The sequence below is a fragment of the Cryptomeria japonica genome, chromosome 2, assembly GCF_030272615.1.
Source record: "Cryptomeria japonica chromosome 2, Sugi_1.0, whole genome shotgun sequence".
NCBI classification, from domain to species: Eukaryota; Viridiplantae; Streptophyta; class Pinopsida; order Cupressales; family Cupressaceae; genus Cryptomeria; species Cryptomeria japonica.
Genome location: NC_081406.1, coordinates 292,439,663 through 292,450,753, shown reverse-complemented (window position 1 = coordinate 292,450,753; position 11,091 = coordinate 292,439,663).

The window sequence follows — 11,091 nt, the reverse complement described above, 5'->3', positions numbered from 1 at the left end:
ATAACCATTCAGATGAACGAAAGCACACAAAACAAAGAATGATCAAATGACGACTCACAAATGACCAAACCAAAGCACTATGACTCGCATACCAGCCAGATGGGAAAGACAACTGATTGACAACACTCACACAAGTGTAACTGCGGGTCAAGTTAGGGTCCAACAACTATCTCCTCCACTCTCATCAGACATATAAGGCACACCTAGACCTGTGAAGTCTAGTGGAGTCAATATCCCATACCTACCCGATACTAGTACCTACAATGTCTTGCACCAAAGTATCCACACGTGCATATAGACAAATGTGCATATATATAAACAGACACGACATGCACATCGATGAAGGAGAATCATGATGTTCCCTATCTCACTGGAGTGAGTGAAGGAAAATCATCCCAATACACTTGCAAATGCACAACATATAAATAACACATCGCACATATAAGGTAAGAGTGTCAGTCCATGATATTGATTCAGAAAATAACATTAATCATAAGCATTGAGATACTGCATAAAATCATACACCACAAATCTAGATAAATCATGAAATAACATCGCATAAAATCTAAATCAATATACAATAAAGTTTCACCAAATTCAATCAAAAATATAAAAAAAGAGTTTGTTCAAGGAGAGGTACTACAAGCCCTCTTCTCCTTCTATGCATCTTTCCCCCAACCTAGTTTAGGTTAATAGAAATCTAGACAATGATTCTATCTCTTTGAACAGAGAGGCGTTAAGCGACCTACTTGAATTTACCAATTCCTTGAAAGCAAACAGTACTGAGCAGATAGGGATTGTGGAATGTATCTTGGCCGATGAAGTTGCTCACAGAGATTTGATCATTCCTTAGAAAAGGAAGGCTATAAAGATTTCACTTCTGATAAGGATAAGCTTGACCTAGTTTTTAAATCACCCTCCCCCCCTCCTTCCCCTCAATTTTCCTCTAAGGTAGAGACTCATGCAAAGACTTTCACTAGTCCTAGTGAAAGGATAACCATGATAGTTGGTTTGTTAGGTCTAGGCCTCAACATGGTGGGTAGAATCAAACCTAATTGTGGATCCTCTCAGAAGATGAGACGGAGGTGATTGAACTCGGAGCTAAGACTTATGGATAGGGAAGCTTTGGACCAAACCAAGCTCACAGATGTTTTCAATGTAGGGAGCAGGAAGTTCCCTCCCACATTGCCATGAATCTCTTATATTGGAATAAATGCCCCTAACAAGCAACGCATCCTCAAGTGTTGTGTTTTCAAAGTCAAAGATGTAATCACTATCCTTCAGGAAACCAAGCTTGATTCTCTTGCAGGGGAAGCTTTTGGGAAATGCTTAGGAAAATACAATTGGGTAGGTGTCCCTGCGTTTGGTGCGTCTGGAGGCCTAGGCATTATATGGGACCCCAACCGCATCTCTCTGGACATCATAGAGATCAACAGTCCTTGGATGGGATTAGACATCAGAAGAATTAGTAATAACCTTAGATTCAATCTAATCAATGTCTATGTCCCTATCTCGAATGACCTAAAATGAGAAGTCTGGGAGGATCTATCCTCCTTCATGAGCAGGAATAATAACAAAGATTTCATAATAGGCAGCGACTTTAATGCCATAAGTAGTCTAGCTGAGAAATATGGTGGCTTCTCTAGAGAGCCTCAATCCTTAGTAGACTTTAGAGATTGGATCTTTAAGAATAAACTCATGGACATTCAAACAGATAATGGTGTCTACACATGGACCAACCGAAGATCTGGTTTCAGCATGATAGCAGAAAGATTGGATAGGTTGCTTGTTAAGGACAATTTAGGCTTTCTCAACAATACCCTAGTTAAAGCTTCCATTCTTCCCTTCTTAGGCTTGGATCACTTCTCGATCCAATTATCTCTAGCTGAAGACCTCAAGCCATTGAATTGCCCATTCATATTTGAGCTCATGTGGCTAAAAGAAGACAACTTCATAGATATGTTAGAGAATTGGTGTTCATCATACAAGGTGTCTGGGTCCAAGTTCTTCTGCTTCGTATCTAAGCTTAAATTGATCAAACAAGATCTTCTTTCTTGGAATAGAGAAAAATTTGGCAATGTATTAGAAGCCAAGGACAAAATTGAACTCGAACTTAATGAACTTAATGAATTAGTTATCAAGGGTGGCATCAATCAAGAACAATACTTGAAGGAGAAAACCCTTATGAAAGAATACAAAGACATCCTGTCAAAAGAGGAAACATTTTGGAAACAAAAATCACGAGAAAATTGGCTATCTGATGAGGATAGAAACACTAAATTCTTTCATGCCAGTACCAAGTCTAGAAGGAGCAGAAACAATATCACCAAAATCTCTGATGGTAGTGGTAATTTGATCAAAGATCCTAAAGGCATAGCCAACCACACCATTAATTTTTTCCATTCCCTTCTCAATTCGTAATCTTCCAACTTGACTGCCCAGGAAAGCCTCCTTCAGAATATCCCCACACTAATCTCTCATGATCAGAATAGGTCCCTTAACCAAAGCTTCACAATAAAGGAAATTGAGACGGTAGTTAAAGAGCTACATCCCGATAAAGCTCCCGAGTCGGACGGCTTCCCAAGTGCCTTTTTCCAAGCTTGTTGGTACTTCCTGGGAGTAGAATTAGTGGATGCTGTGGAAGGAGCTAGGAAATTAGGCATGATTCTTAGAGAGATTAACAACACTTTCATTGCCCTCATCCCAAAACAAGTCTCCACAGTCACTCTAGATGAATTTAGACCGATTGCCCTTTGCAACACGCTCTATAAAATCTTCACAAAAGCATTAGCAAATAGGCTCAAACCTCTTCTTCAAGGTATCATCTTAGAAGAACAGTCAGGTTTTGTGCCCAGTAGATCCATCCTGGATGGGGTCATCCTAGCTCATGAGGCAATACATTCCTCCCATTCTACCTGTAGCCCCTCTATGTTCATCAAGCTAGATATCAAAAAGGCTTACGACAAAGTAAACTAGAGATTCCTATGCAAATGTATGGTAGCCTTTGGCTTTAATAAAAGTTGGATTAACCTGATTTTTGTATGCATCTCTACCCCCAATTTCTCTATAATGATCAATGGTTCCCCATAGGGCTTCTTTGAAAGTTCCAGGGGTTTGAGACAAGGAGATCATGGTAGAAGGATTAGGCAGGACCATCCAGAAATATCAAGAACTTGGCAACCTAGAAGGAATCATAATTACAAGCAATGTTGAACCTGTTACTCACCAACAATTTCCCAATGACACATTGTTGCTGGGGAACAGTTCCCTTTTTGATGCCCAAAACTTCAAAACAATCTTGGAATGGTACGCGAGAGCTTGGGGTCAAGAGGTAAACAAATCCAAAACCAAGGTCTTTTTTCTTAACACCAAAGCCAATGTAGAAAAGGATATTCTTAGGATTCTAGGCTTCCAACAAGGGTCCCTTCCATGCATATACCTAGGGATCCCTTTGGATAAAGGGACTAGGGATACCAAGCTCTAGGATAGCATTTTATCTAAATTGGATTCAAAGCTATAGTCTTGGAAAGGTAAATGGTTATCCTTAGCAAGCAAAATTGTCCCGATTAATTTAGTTCTCTCAACAATCCCCCAATATTACATGTCCTACCTAGAGATGCTTGGTTGCATTAGGGATAGACTTACAAGGATCTTAAGATCCTTTCTATGGCAAGGACTGGGAGATAAAAAAAAGTATACACTAATAGCATGGGACGCTCTCTATCTTCCTAAAATCTATAGAGGTTTAGGCTTCATAAATTTAGATAGTCAGAACAGGGCACTTGGAGCCAAACTAGTATGGAAAATTTACAAAGAACCTCATCTGAAATGGGTAAAAATAGTTAAAAATAAGTATCTAGGTAGTTTCAACTCAACCAGCATCTTTAGAGTCCCGCTCCTACCCAAAGGTTCCAGAATTTGGAATTTCATTTCCTATTGCAGAGAATTCCTCTTTGAACAACTCTCCTAGAATATTGGTTCAGGAGATGAAGCTCTATTTTGGGAGGACTCCTGGGGTGGATACTGCTCCCCCCCTTCGCAACCTAATCCATGATGATTCTTTAAAGAAATAAATGGAGCTCTCTTTAGGAACCCAAGCTAGATATTATGTTTCTTTCCCTAAATCAGACCCAACTTTAGGATGGTTTTGGAAGCCCCTCTCAACATCCCTCCCAAACCATAGAAGTTTCTCCCTACTTATCTCTATCCTCAAGTCTAGAAAATTATTGTTCAACTCGAGTCAAGACCATCTGATCTGGCTGGGCTCCCCGAATGGGGAATATAGTGTCAAATGGGGCTATAAATCGGCTCATAAATTAGACACCAGGCCAGCCTCCAACCTCCCTCTGTCCTTATGCTGGCACAAGGCATGCTCCCCTAAAGCTTGAACCTTTCTATGGACTACTCTTCAAAAGAGAATCCTCACCAAAGAATACTTCTAGAAACTAGGCTTTGTAGGCCCCTCCAAGGGCCCTTTATGTTGCAAAAAAAAGGAAGAGGTGGACCACCTATTACTCAATTGTGATTTCACAGTATCATGTTGGCATTGGCTATTGAATAGACTCAATTTAAGTCTGGCTTGTCAGCAGGACCTCCTCTCTTCCTTCAAAGTTGGCCCGTATCTCTAAATTATGGCCACTGTGGCCACATCTAGATTATATCCTCCTCGATCCTCCTCTAGGAAGTATGGAAAGAAAGGAACAGAAGAATATTCAAAGATAAAGCCCTCAGCCTAGAATCCCTAATTGTCAAAATTGAGGCATCTATTATTGAGATTGCTAGTAATTTTATGAGGAAATCCCCTCTAAAGAACACTAAATTTTCTCTCAGGGATGAAACAATTTGGAATAAATGGATCGGTCTCATCATTCACATATTTATCGGTTTAGGAGATAAGCCAAACTTATTCGATAGAAGTAACTGCAATGGGCCCCTCCACCCCAAGGTTGGTTCAAGCTTAATTTTGATGGAGCATCTTGGGGCAACCTGGGTATAGCTAGGATAGGTTGTGTTATTCATTATGGTGAAAGGGAAGAAGTGGCTGCTATCTCTAAACCTATAGGATCTACCACTAATAATGTGGCAGAAGCCACTACAGTGGTAGAAGGGTTGTTGCTCTGCCATGAACTAGGTATCCAGAATCTAGAAATTGAAGGAGACTCTGCTATCATCATCAATTCCCTCAAATCGGGTATCTTATACTACTGGAAAATCAATAATCAAATTAAAAGGGTCAGGGACTTGCTTCCCTATTTCAACTCTATGATTATCAATCATATTTACAAAGAAGGAAACCATAGAGCAGATGAGCTTGCTAACTTAGGAGCAGATGGTAAGGAGCTCAAATTCCTAGGTAAAACCAATGCTTTGCCTGATAAGGCAGTGCCCTTACCCATTTAGGGATTTTCATATGTCATCTCCAACAGGCTAGTAACCTGGGCCCAATCCCCATCCCCTCCCTCCTACTCTCTTAGATGCAGCCTGTCCTTGTCCCTTTCAGTTCTAGGTTCGTTCTTTCACTCCTTTGGCATCTTTGGCCTTCCTTCAGTATGTCCATCTTTTCCTTCATTCCTGCTCCTCTCCTCCCTGATCCGCTTTTCCTTCCATCCATATTAAGAATTTGGAATCCACTGGCCCTAGATTCAGAATTAGATACTCCTCCTATCATAGTTCGAGAGATACATCCGCAAGGAATCATACAAATATATACATATACATATATATATATATAGAGAGAGAGAGAGATGTATATATATATATACATTTACATATATATAGATAAATACATATTCACATTTATATTAACATATACTTATACTTTCAGATATTATATATATATATATATGTATGTATACACACACAGATATATATAAATACATATATATGTATGTATGTATGTATGTACATATATATACTCAAACATATAGATATATATAAATATATATTTTTATACACACACACACACATATACATACCTATATTGATTTACATATTTATGTATTTACAATCATATGCTCACAATATATATACTCACATTTAACATCCAATATTTGATTAGCAGCTTCATTTATATACATAGATATACATTCAATACGTAATCCAAAACTTATATATACCTTGCCAGATATATTAATATTGTTATATACATAAAGTATAGACTTATAGGTATATGCATATACATACACATATCTATACATACATATATATACATATGGACATATATTCCTTCATTCAAACATCAGATGATATTTATAAATATTTATACATACATAAACACATTTATATGTAGGTTTAGACATTATATATAGTCTCGGCCTCCACCCACCTCTCCACTCTCTGGCTTAAGCTATTTTATTGGTGATCGCCAAGAAATCTTTGTTTCAGCAACCCTAACTCTATCCAGTTAGAGGTCTTCCTCTCCTGAGATTATCTTGGATTCGACATCTATCAACACTCATTAATTTACCTCATTAACCCACTTTGAATTATGAAACCTAACCGTACCTTTTTCTAAGTAGTTCATCCCGTTGACTGAGCTATATCAATCATCTCTACACATGCCGATCATGCAAATATCAACCAGACACTAAGTATGTGTGAGATGGAATGATGGATTCTCGAGGATGGTCTTGCATTCATTTCTTTGTGATATGCCCCTCAAGCAAGTACTTTCTCCAATGCTTATTGATGAAAAATAATCATTCCAGCTCACTATCATTAAATTCATTCCATTCTCACACCTGTCTTTCGAGACAAACTTCTCTCTTTATTTAGACCACCCCTTCTCTACTAAGAAAAATTCAATTATCATGGACACTATACTTAAGCTCTAGAGCTCTAAAAGACAAATGACTATTTCTAGGGAAATAAAGGCAGCTCAGCTGATAGGCCTCATGAAATATCCTCACAACCTGGTCATCAACGGGTTTATTGAAATTTTAGGGGAATATTTCATCACCAATGAGGACAGGACCAAAGGCAAACTCTGATATTTCTTCTATGTTCCTAGTCGTAGTACTCCATTTCGAACCTAATAGGGATTTCATCAGGGAATTATGTTTAAAGGTTTTCAAGAATAGCATTTTGATAGAACTTGATCGAGTAATGGTTAATGTTACTTATAATATTTTCACCCCCAAGCCAAGGCATTATGATTTCTTCATGCAGAACAACCACTAGGTTCCTCAGTACCCAATATTGATTCATGATAATCCTGTGAAGTTTTCCAATAGAAGCCCTATCATCCAAAGGAATGTCAACTTCCTCATGTGGTGGTTCAATGTGAAAACTCCTCCCTACAACCACTAGTTGGCCATATACCTTCGGGATGAAGGTCTCAACATGGACATGATAGTCGAGATGGAGAATTTGAAATCTTTTGAACCACCAAAGGGCTCTCCATTGGACCAGGTAGGGGTTCGAGGGAAAGGTCTTGCCTTTTGAAGAAACTAGGGTTGCTACACTCCAGTGAATCTAACAAAGCTAATCTGTATAAAAGACTTTTATACTTTACTGTTTTTAGATGGAAGAGGTCTTGCTTTTTGAAGATAAGTTTATGGTGACCAGATGCTCAAGACATCTAGTATTATATATTCAAATGCTTAAGACTACTTCTCTAATATGCATTACACTTTTACAAACAGCTTTCATATATTTATATCATCAATTCTAGGCTATAGATAGTTTGCAATTTTATGCTATAAGGTGTATTAATGAAGTATCTATCTCAACACAAGTATATACACATAAATGCAAGCATGCTCATATAATGTAAGGAAGATATATTAACACATTTTCATTTCATGTGGCTATAGGTATGATGCTATAGATATTGTAGTCACATAAATTTGTCCATTTTAATTAAATGAATATTTCGTATTTATTTGATTAAAAATCCACTAGCCAACAGTTAATTAAATTAACATTTAATTAATTCATCTTCAATCATTCTCCTATTAATTAAATAAATTATTCAATTTACGTTAATTAATTCATTAAACCAAATTCACACTCAATTAAATGAATAAATTCTATTTATTCAATTTAAACCTCTTTCCTCTTTTAAATAAATTAAAAAAAGATTTATTTAAATCTTTATTCCCCCCCCACTTGCATTTTCCTACAAATGCAAGTTGCAACCACAAGTTGAAATAAATTAATTTTATTTTAGTTAAAATCCTATTTTCCCTCACCCACCAAACCCACTTGCAATCCTAACCCCCTTCTAGATTCTTCTAAATCCTAATCAATTAGCCTAATCCATCTCCTAATTATTGTCACATTCCTAAGCAACTTGGAGTCACTTCTCAAAGACTTCAAAGTCTTTGAAAAGCATTAAATGCTTGGCGTATTCAACAATTTAACCTCTAAAGTCTTCCAAACCACTTATGGCTCTTACATGACCATTTATGGTTAACCCCTAACTTAACCCTCATGTGACTCATGTGTCTCCTCAAACATTTATTGCTTTGACCATGGTTATCCCTTTTACCTTTGCACAAGAGTTTATCCATTGGATAAAAGCTTTATTCTTTGAATAAAGAATTTATTCACTCAACCCAACCTTGACCTTAACTCCCAAGTTAACCTTTAGGTCATGTCAAGCATTTAATGCTTATTCCCTCTCCTCTCAACTTATCTCATATTGACACTTGTCATCTTGGGATTGGGTTTAAAGTCCTCACATGGATTTGATATCATTCAATCCTAACCCTTGTTGAGATTATTCAATCTCAACCATCCATTGCTCCATTTTCCCTATAAATAGAGCCCATTTCTTCATAATCCAGATCTTGGAAACTTGTATGCATTTAATCTATAGTGAATTTTAGAGAGCATTTAGCATAAATCACATATATTGTCATTTTGGACTAAAATAAATCTTAGTTCATTTTCATACCATGTCTAATTAAGTTTGTTTTACACTTGCATAGCATAGTTAAAACATTTCAATCTTGAACCTCCATAAGCATCCATAGTGCAAAAAGTTGTTGAGACCTACACCAATTTGGAACTTGGAGAGGAGAGGAACAAAGGAGAAGGAGCTAAGAGCATGGTAGAAGGCATTTGGAGATGCCTTGTTGTATTTGCTTCCATAGTTAAATATCTTATTATATTTTTAGTGTCTCTTTTGATATGCCTACTTAGAATAGTTTTTGGTTGATTAACACTAACGGTTTCTTGTGTTTTTGTGTGTTATACGACCACAGACTTTAATCTAACATTTGCCCCATTTTGCAGAGTATCATTTGGTGAACCTGACATGAATCCAACACCCAACAACATTTTTTTTACAAAACTAACATTTTCAACTGTTTAACTTGACAAACAGGTCACGCTTTAGTGCTTTTGCTCACGCTTTAGCGCTATTGTCTCAAATTTACAATAGCGCTATTATCTCAAATTCGGCACTATTGTTCGTATATTAGCGCTTTTGAGTCTTAAGTAGAGCTTTTGTCCATGTTTTAGTGCACTTGTTGTTGCTGTTAACATTTTTAGTTTAGCGCTTTTGTCCACGTTTTAGCGCATTTGTGTTAAGTAGCACTTTTGTTTTCACACAGAGTAGCACTATTGTAACAGAACATTGTAAAAAAGGCCATGTAACCGATAAAATAAATTTTCTTAGGCTTGTGCAAGCCCACCATATGGTTAGATTTTATTAACCTTTTGCTTCATGTGCAGGTTTTAAACTAACCCCGTTTGTTACTTAAAATCAAAAACTTTCATTTGGTGCTCTAAAAATCAACAACACAAAATTTCATTTCTTGCAATTTAGGATTCCAAATTTCATTTGGTGCTCTAAAACTCAACAACACAAATTTCATTCCTTGCAAGTTAGGATCCATTTTGTTTTGGTGCTCTAAAAACTCAACAACACAAATTTGCTTTCATTGCAAGTTAGGGATACATTCTATTTTGGTGCTTAAAACAAAACAAGACAAATTTTTCTTTCTTGCATCAAACTTAAAAATCACAATCCACACTTCAATTTTGGGCAAGTAAAAAGAACAATCAATTTGTGTCACTCTTTGTTGCAAAACAATTTTACTTCATGCAAACTTGTTTTTCATTAAGTTGACCAAGATTTCAAATTCTAGTTTACTCAAACATATTGCCTTTGAAGTTAAAAAGAACATCGTTATTGTTGGAGCAACATCTCTAATTAGATAGAACATCATTGCAATGACAAGTTAAAAAGAACAAGTGTATTTTGTGATTGGCACACTTGTGCAAAAGAGTTGGTCGAGTGGTCCTACTTCTAACACACAATCCTCTCTCTTGGCTTTCGTGGTCCTAGGTGCAAGAGAAAAGTGTTAGTAACACTCAAGTTTTATTTTTTTAAGAGAGGCCTGCCAAGAGACACATCACTCTTGGGAACAACCTCACGTGGTAAATCCTTTGAGCCACTATAGAAATCAGGTGAGAGCGAAAGCTATAGCCTTGGGTATAGTTGTTCCTACAGTGTAACTTGCCAAAAGGACAAATGGGCCCCACCACAAGTTACAAGGCTCTTAAGTGAGTCACTACAGAATGAACTTATGTCCAAAAACATCGAACAATACTAAACACCTTTATGTAGTAGCCCACCCATTCTATTGATTGAGGATATTTGTGATAAATTCAGTGCAAGAGCATAGATGGTTTTGCTCCCAAGATACTCACCATACATATTTCCTTGAGTAGAAACATAGCTTTTTGAAAAGTCACTTGTGGCTTGATGAAAGTGATGACTCCCCCATCATAGGGATCATCTATTTGTTATGCTCGTGCAAGACTTAGTATATCACATCCTTACCTGCCACTGCGGGATTCATAAGGTATGTAGTACCAAAGTCGAAGAAATATCAAGATGTGGGCTGAAATTATCACAACTAGACATTTGACCTTAGGGATAAAGAGTGTTTGAAGTGTTTTAGTTTTAGTCAAGACCAGTGCAAATTGAACAGACTTCAGGCTTTGGAAACACCTAAAATACATTTGAAGGAAAGGGTCATTAAAAGTTTGAAAGATTGGGTTGATCTAGACCCATACTTATTTGTGCCTTTTGAGGCAACATTCTCGTGTTTGTGTGCTTGCTTTGTTTTCTTGTCA